The sequence below is a fragment of the Coregonus lavaretus genome (assembly GCF_964263955.1).
Source record: "Coregonus lavaretus genome assembly, contig: HAP1_SCAFFOLD_419, whole genome shotgun sequence".
NCBI classification, from domain to species: domain Eukaryota; kingdom Metazoa; phylum Chordata; class Actinopteri; order Salmoniformes; family Salmonidae; genus Coregonus; species Coregonus lavaretus.
In genome coordinates this window covers 123,934-133,073 of record NW_028160234.1, presented here as the reverse complement: position 1 = coordinate 133,073, position 9,140 = coordinate 123,934, and positions in this window count along the sequence as shown.

The following is a 9,140-nucleotide window of genomic DNA, read 5'->3' as shown; positions in this document are numbered from 1 at the left end:
TGTGATGATGGTTTTGAGGATCTGTTCTGTCTGAGTTCCAAATGACACCCTATTCCCTATTTAGTGCACTACTTTTAACCTGAGCCCATAGGCCCTGGTCAAAGGTAGTGCACTATAAAGGGTATAAGGTGCCACCATTTGGAATTGTTTAATTTCTGTTTCTCTCTCTTCAGACCCGCAGCACAAGCAGCTGAGGAGGACCCCTCTGAGATCTACAGTACAGTTAACAAACCCAGAACCAAGAAGACCTGAACACAACAAACCCAGAACCAAGAAGACCTGAACACAACAAACCCAGAACCAAGAAGACCTGAATACAAGAAACCCAGAACCAAGAAGACCTGATCACAACAAACCCAGAACCAAGAAGACCTGAACACAACAAACCCAGAACCAAGAAGACCTGATCACAACAAACCCAGAACCAAGAAGACCTGAACACAACAAACCCAGAACCAAGAAGACCTGAACACAACACGTTTCACAAAAACCTTGTAGTGTACAGTGCATTCGGAAAGTATTCAGACCCATTGACTTTTTCCACATTTTTGTTAAGTTACAGCCTTATTCTAAAATGTATTAAATAAAAACAATTCCTCATCAATCTACACACAATACCCCATAATGACAAAGTGAAAACAGGTTTTCAGTCATTTTTGCAAATGTATTAAAAATAAAAACAGAAATACCTTATTTACATAAATATTCAGACCCTTTGCTATGAGACTAGAAATGGAGCTCAGGTGCGTCCTGTTTCCATTGATCGTACTTGAGATGTTTCTACAACGTGATGGGAGTCCAAAACTAGGCCTCACACCTCTATTCTCCTGCTATCATATTGCTATCAGATCCAGAATGTTTTCCATAGCTTTGACTTTTGAGTCAGTTGTTCAGTTGAATTCTCTTTCCTTGTAATGATAATTATGTATGTTGATGATAAATAGGATAGATTATGCTTCTGCTCTTTTTCTATGGGGTTTTGACGTTTCCAGAATGTTTAATTACCTAATGTACTTTTCTCAGTGACTGATATTGATAACATTGATAACAACTTTTTAATATGTAAACTCTTGGACCAAGTTTAACTTGATGTGTTAAAATTATTTACTTTGTATTGCTACCAGACATTATTGAGCAATGCAATTGATGAAAAGGAATATTAATACCATAATCACGCATGTTTTATTGTGAAATTATTAATTATTAACCTACCTTAGATGAAGTGTGATTCAGTGTAATGTATGCATCATGTTGTAAATAAGCTCAAAGTTTAAGACAATACATACTAATGTTTGTTCTTTTAAATATTGGAGGTTATCCTGTCATTCTATATCGTCTGTTAACTTGAAAAACGGAATAAAAAATAAACAAAATGTAAACATGTATTCCACAATACTGTAGACAGTTATTATAATATTGAATGAGATCATTGGTTGTCAAGCATGTAAATGTGGCCGCGTTCGACATTGCAGCCGACTTTAAAGGTGAATCTAGACTGACTGATCTACAAATAATATGAGGTAGTTATTTGTCATGCAAGGTGATTTGTAGGTCAGTCAGTCAGTCAGAAATTACCCATGACACGTCACAGTTTCGATGCTCTTGACCACAGCCTGTGTGAATGAGGAAGCAAGCCATCTCTGAATCAGTGTCTTGGTCCCTGACATAGAGTTGGATAGAGGGCACAGCTTTGCATCGTTTTATGATTGCTTCGCAATTGAGGGATATCTCCATTTTAAAGTAGTACATTTCTTCTTCTTCAACTTCCATGAGTTTAATGACAGTCAATGAACAAACTGAAAGGATGCATACAATGTTATGCCCATGCTTAACCAGTCATCGTAGCTAGTGTGTCTTTTATCCAACTCTGTGGTCTCTCACTACTTCAATGTTGAATCAACCACAGACCTTAAACCTCACAGTCAGTGTCTGTTTCCTTAGACTGCTAGAAAGTTAATTACAAGACCTCTCTCCCCTTCACTCTGTAAGTATGCTTGACAATATCTTAACATATGTATATTTTATTATTTATCTGTAGCCATAAACCATATTCCTCTGTTATGGGAATGACGATGCTATTGGAAATTATTGTGTTGTGTTGTTTTGCTGTTATGTACAGTATACTCTGTATATGTATTGTTACATATGAATCTGATTGGGAGATAAACTGTAAAAGTGGTTTCATGAATAAGTATTTTGCATGTTATTGTGAGGGCTCTGAGAGTAGTAGATTATAGTGGAGACTTTTGCATGTTATTGTGAGGGCTCTGAGAGTAGTAGATTATAGTGGAGACTTTTTTAAACATTTGATTGTGATATATATATTGTTTATACAGTAATGTATATACTTGCTATTTTGAGGGGTCTGAGAAGAATAGATTATAGTGGGGACTTAAGAGGCTTAGAGGTAGTTTAAAACAGTGACCTTGGGTTGTGTTTAGGAGTGGTATTAACATGAGACACTGTGATGGTGGGATGTGTTTAGGAGTAGTATTAACATGAGACACAGTGATGGTGGGTTGTGTTTAGGAGTAGTATTAACATGAGACACAGTGATGGTGGGTTGTGTTTAGGAGTAGTATTAACATGAGACACAGTGATGGTGGGTTGTGTTTAGGAGTAGTATTAACATGAGACACAGTGATGGTGGGTTGTGTTTAGGAGTAGTATTAACATGAGACACAGTGATGGTGGGTTGTGTTTAGGAGTAGTATTAACATGAGATGCAGTGATGGTGGGTTGTGTTTAGGAGTAGTATTAACATGAGACACAGTGATGGTGGGTTGTGTTTAGGAGCAGTGGCGGCTCCTGAAAAAATTCTCAGGAGGGGCAATTTTTCTGATGATTTAGGTGACCTACACACGTGCACGAGTCCGTGCACGCGATTCCAGATATCTTTACCTCTGAATAAACTGCCTTTATTATACCATATCCACCCTGTCCAAAGTCTCTACTTGGTCTCAGTTCTCCAGTAAACTTGTGATTATCAACAGTACACAACGGTAACAAACAATTGGGGGAACTCACGGGGCAGATAGTAACCACTTAAAAGGAAGCGATTCCCAAACCTTCCATAACAAAGCCATCACCTACAGAGAGATGAACTTGGAGAAGAGTCCCCTAAGTAAGCTTGTCCTGGGCCTCTGTTCACAAACACAAACAGACCCCACACAGCCCCAGGACAACAACAACAACAACAACAACACAATTAGACCCAACCAAATCATGAGAAAACAAAAAGAGAATTACTTGACACATTGGAAAGAACAAACAAAAAAACAGAGCAAACTAGAATGCTATTTGGCCCTAAACAGAGAGTACACAGTGGCAGAATACCTGACCACTGTGACTGACCCAAACTTAATGAAAGCTTTGACTATGTACAGACTCAGTGACCATAGCCTTGCTATTGAGAAAGGCCGCCGTAGGCAGACCTGGCTCTCAAGAGAAGACAGGCTATGTGCACACTGCCCACAAAATGAGGTGGAAACTGAGCTGCACTTCCTAACCTCCTGCCAAATGTATGACCATATTAGAGACACATATTTCCCTCAGATTACAGCGATCCACAAAGAATTCAAAAACAAACCCAATTTTGATAAACTCCCTTATCTACTGGGTGAAAAACCACAGTGTGCCATCACAGCTGCAAGATTTGTGACCTGTTGCCACAAGAAAAGGGCAACCAGTGAAGAACAAACACCATTGTAAATACAACCCATATTTATGTTTATTTATTTTCCCATTTGTACTTTAACTATTTGCACATTGTAACAACACTGTATATATACATAATATGACATTTGAAATGTCTTTATTCTTTTGAAACTTCTGAGTGTAATGTTTACTGTTAATATTTATTGTTTATTTCACTTTTGTTTACTATCTACTTCCCTTGCTTTGGCAATGTTAACACACGTTTCCCATGCCAATAAAGCCCTTAAATTGAATTGAATTGATAGTAAGGTCGCAATTACACAGAAAGCAGTTCAATGTCGGGGTACAGAGTCGCTCTCTTACCAGGATCGCGGTCCGCTCTGACCAGGGTGAAGGTGGCCGGCTCCACTTCTCTGTCCGGGACTCATCCAGCCAAGTCTCCCAGCTGTATTGGGATTCAGCTGCCAGCAGCGTTTTCATTATTTAGTCCGTTCGTAGCGGGTATGTACACGATCAACAAGATCAGTCCAAAACCAACCACTGGAAATCCATGGTTGGCAGAATGTTTGTAAACTAAGTCTACAAATTAAAAACATAAAATAACGCCGCACTGCAGGTCGCAACAGAGACGCTTCTAGCCGCCATTGTCTTAGTTACGTTCAACGTTACGTCACGCATGACGAAAGCGCGTAAGTGCAAGCCCACAGACACCCATAGAGAATGTATTGAAAGCTTTGAAATGTGAAAAAAATAGATTTTACATGACAGGCTATGAGAGACTTCTGGGCGATTTTCAACTTGACTGAAATCGCCCCAAAAACGGGCGGGGCCATTTGAAGCACGACTTTAGCCTGATTTGACATTTAGTGGCTGGCAGATCAGACGTGAACACTGATAACTGCTGTTGCCGTGATATAATTGATTAGAAAAAAAATCCCTTCCTTTTCCCGTTTGGCAGTGCGTCGCCCATATCGCCCTATTGAACAAGCCGTCCCTGTTTAGGAGTAGTATTAACATGAGACACAGTGATGGTGGGTTGTATTTAGGAGTAGTATTAACATGAGACACAGTGATGGTGGGTTGTGTTTAGGAGTAGTATTAACATGAGACACAGTGATTGTGGGTTGTGTTTAGGAGCAGACCCGTCGCCAGACCTCAGTCTTAAGGGGGGCATATGAAATGCATGGGAGGGCACAATTATTATTAGCCTACAGTACGTATATTTAATAATAAATTCACTCAAGTGGGGGGGGCACAAGCATTTTGGGGGGCGGGCCCGGCCCCTTATGGCCCGCCCATAGCGACGGGTGTGTTTAGGAGTAGTATTAACATGAGACACAGTGATGGTGGGTTGTGTTTAGGAGTAGTATTAACATGAGACACAGTGATGGTGGGTTGTGTTCAGGAGTAATATTAACATGAGACACACAGGTTATTTGCAAACATTTCGAAAAACCTGTTTTTGCTTTGTCATTATGGGGTATTGTGTGTAGATTGATGAGGAAAGAAAACAATTTAATCAATTTTAGAATAAGGCTGTAACGTAACAAAATGTGGAAAAAGTCAAGGGGTCTGAATACTTTCCGAATGCACTGTATATACAGTGGGGGAAAAAAGTATTTAGTCAGCCACCAATTGTGCAAGTTCTCCCACTTAAAAAGATGAGAGAGGCCTGTAATTTTCATCATAGGTACACGTCAACTATGACAGACAAATTGAGAAAAGAAATTCCAGAAAACAACATTGTAGGATTTTTAATGAATTTATTTGCAAATTATGGTGGAAAATAAGTATTTGGTCACCTACAAACAAGCAAGATTTCTGGCTCTCACAGACCTGTAACTTCTTCTTTAAGAGGCTCCTCTGTCCTCCACTCGTTACCTGTATTAATGGCACCTGTTTGAACTTGTTATCAGTATAAAAGACACCTGTCCACAACCTCAAACAGTCACACTCCAAACTCCACTATGGGCAAGACCAAAGAGCTGTCAAAGGACACCAGAAACAAAATTGTAGACCTGCACCAGGCTGGGAAGACTGAATCTGCAATAGGTAAGCAGCTTGGTTTGAAGAAATCAACTGTGGGAGCAATTATTAGGAAATGGAAGACATACAAGACCACTGATAATCTCCCTCGATCTGGGGCTCCACGCAAGATCTCACCCCGTGGGGTCAAAATGATCACAAGAACGGTGAGCAAAAATCCCAGAACCACACGGGGGGACCTAGTGAATGACCTGCAGAGAGCTGGGACCAAAGTAACAAAGCCTACCATCAGTAACACACTACGCCGCCAGGGACTCAAATCCTGCAGTGCAAGACGTGTCCATCTGCTTAAGCCAGTACATGTCCAGGCCCGTCTGAAGTTTGCTAGAGTGCATTTGGATGATCCAGAAGAGGATTGGGAGAATGTCATATGGTCAGATGAAACCAAAATATAACTTTTTGGTAAAAACTAAACTCGTCATGTTTGGAGGACAAAGAATGCTGAGTTGCATCCAAAGAACACCATACCTACTGTGAAGCATGGGGGTGGAAACATCATGCTTTGGGGCTGTTTTTCTGCAAAGGGACCAGGACGACTGATCCGTGTAAAGGAAAGAATGAATGGGGCCATGTATCGTGAGATTTTGAGTGAAAACCTCCTTCCATCAGCAAGGGCATTGAAGATGAAACGTGGCTGGGTCTTTCAGCATGACAATGATCCCAAACACACCGCCCGGGCAACGAAGGAGTGGCTTCGTAAGAAGCATTTCAAGGTCCTGGAGTGGCCTAGCCAGTCTCCAGATCTCAACCCCATAGAAAATCTTTGGAGGGAGTTGAAAGTCCGTGTTGCCCAGCGACAGCCCCAAAACATCACTGCTCTAGAGGAGATCTGCATGGAGGAATGGGCCAAAATACCAGCAACAGTGTGTGAAAACCTTGTGAAGACTTAAAGAAAACGTTTGACCTGTGTCATTGCCAACAAAGGGTATATAACAAAGTATTGAGAAACTTTTGTTATTGACCAAATACTTATTTTCCACCATAATTTGCAAATAAATTCATAAAAAATCCTATAATGTGAATTTCTGGATTTTTTTTTCTTATTTTGTCTGTCATAGTTCACGTGTACCTATGATGAAAATTACAGGCCTCTCTCATCTTGTTAAGTGGGAGAACTTGCACAATTGGTGGCTGACTAAATACTTTTTTTCCCCACTGTAGATAACAGGCTACATTAGACTACATATGGATAACAGGCTACATTAGACTACATATGGATAAAAGGCTACATTAGACTATAAATGGATAACAGGCTACATTAGACTATATATGGATAACAGGCTACATTAGACTATATATGGATAACAGGCTACATTAGATTATATATGGAAAACAGGCTACATCAGGCTATACATGGATAACAGGCTACATTAGACTATATATGGATAACAGGCTACATTAGACTATATATGGATAACAGGCTACATTAACCTATACGGACAACAGGCTACATTAGACTATATATGGATAACAGGCTACATTAGACTATATGGATAACAGGCTACATTAGACTCTACAGTCAACACAGCATCACTATGGTGATGATACTGATGCCTCTGCTACTACCGGTACTGTACAACAGAGGAGGCTGGTGGACAGAGATATCGGAGGATGTGATCATTGTAAAGGCTAGAATGTAATAAATGGAATGGTATCCATTCAATCTATTCCCGCCACCATTACAATGAGCCTGTCCTCCTATATCTTTGCCCACCAGCCTCCTCTGCTGCACACAAGGTAAAACAGTGTAACAGAATATGACAGTGGCATATTGTACTACAACAGACATCAGTGTGTGTGTGCTTAAATGTGACTTTGTCAAGTAGACAGTTTTGTTTTTCAGTAGTTTATCTAATGTATTTCCAGTTTGGTATATTGTTATTTGCCCACCATTATTGAGGACATCATTATTATGAGGCTGCAGTAATGTTGAGATGCAGTAGGGGGAGCTCTAGTCTAGAACACTGGAACCTTCAGTAGTACTTTGATGCAGTTGATGAGGAGTGATGGACATGGGTGTATAAATGGATTAGGTTCTAATTGAATGACACATTTAGCTTATTTAAAAAAAATGTAGGCCTACTCGTCAAATGACGAAAGGCAAATATATATGCAGACTGTTGCGTAATTTCTATGGAAATACAGTAACATCCCTTTTCTGATGTGCTGGTCTGGTCATCATGCATGTATCAACCACAAAATGCACACTAACTGACAGTAAGTTGACTCACTGTACAAGACCTCTCTCCTTCACTTCACTCTGTCAGTAAGCTTGACGATATCTTGAAATATTGATTTTGTTATATGTTTTTAGTCATATATCATATATTTGAGGGTAAGACTTTCAGTATCCTTTACTTTTTGTAATGTTTTGACCTGTGTTTTGGTTGTTACATCAGGGCCTTTATTCATTAAGTGTCTCAGTGTAGGAGTCCTGATCTAAGTATTGTTGTCCATTAGTTTACTCCAATTAGGGGAGGGGTGGCAGGGTTAGGGGAAAATAATAAAGAAGGATAATATATTTAAAGGTTTTTTAATATAGAATATAGATATATATATTTACAAAATATATATAAATGGGGGATTGGAAATAATGCAGACAATTACATTGATAGAAGCCACAATCTATCTACAATATTAAAGCTCATCTACCCCAAGAAAAACAAAAGGAGTGCTGATCTCGGATCAGGTCTCCCCCCTCCATATAATTATAATCTAAAAGGCAAAACTGATCCCAGATCAGCACTCCTACTCTCACTTTGTGAATACGGACAGTGGACTGAGGTTTCATGTGTTTAGTTTAGATACGTTCAGTTTATTCAATTGCATGTTTAAAAATGTATCAGTAGAGTAGATTATGACAGTAATACCAAGATGCATTTCTGCAGAAAGGTCCCGGATCTTAATTCAATAGGGTCAAGGTTCACGGTTCAAGGCAAGGTTCAGTTTATTTGTCATATGTATAAAAATACATTGAAATGCTGACTGACAAGTGACCTCACCATACATACAGTATTGCAGGCTGAAGCTACAGTCAAAGTCTAACCGTGTATGTGTGTGTGTGTGTGTGTGTGTGTGTGTGTGTGGGTGTGTGTGTTTGTGTGTGTGTGTGTGTGTGTGTGTGTGTGTGTGTGTGTGTGTGTGTGTGTGTGTGTGTGTGTGTGTGTGTGTGTGTGTGTGTGTGTGTGTGTGTGTGTGTGTGTGTGTGTGTGTGTGTGTGTGTGTGTGTGTGTGTGTGTGTGTGTGAGTCACTTGTGGTTTTGCATCACAGCTTGGGGATAGGAGCTATCATTGAACCTGGTGGTCAGTCTTTAGGCTGCTGTCCAGCTTGACGGACCGTAGAGGTTTGAACATTTATCCTACTTTATTTGGGGTTCTGAGAATAAAACAACTTCAGAACAATCCATGTAGAAATATGTGTTTATAGTACTACAGAT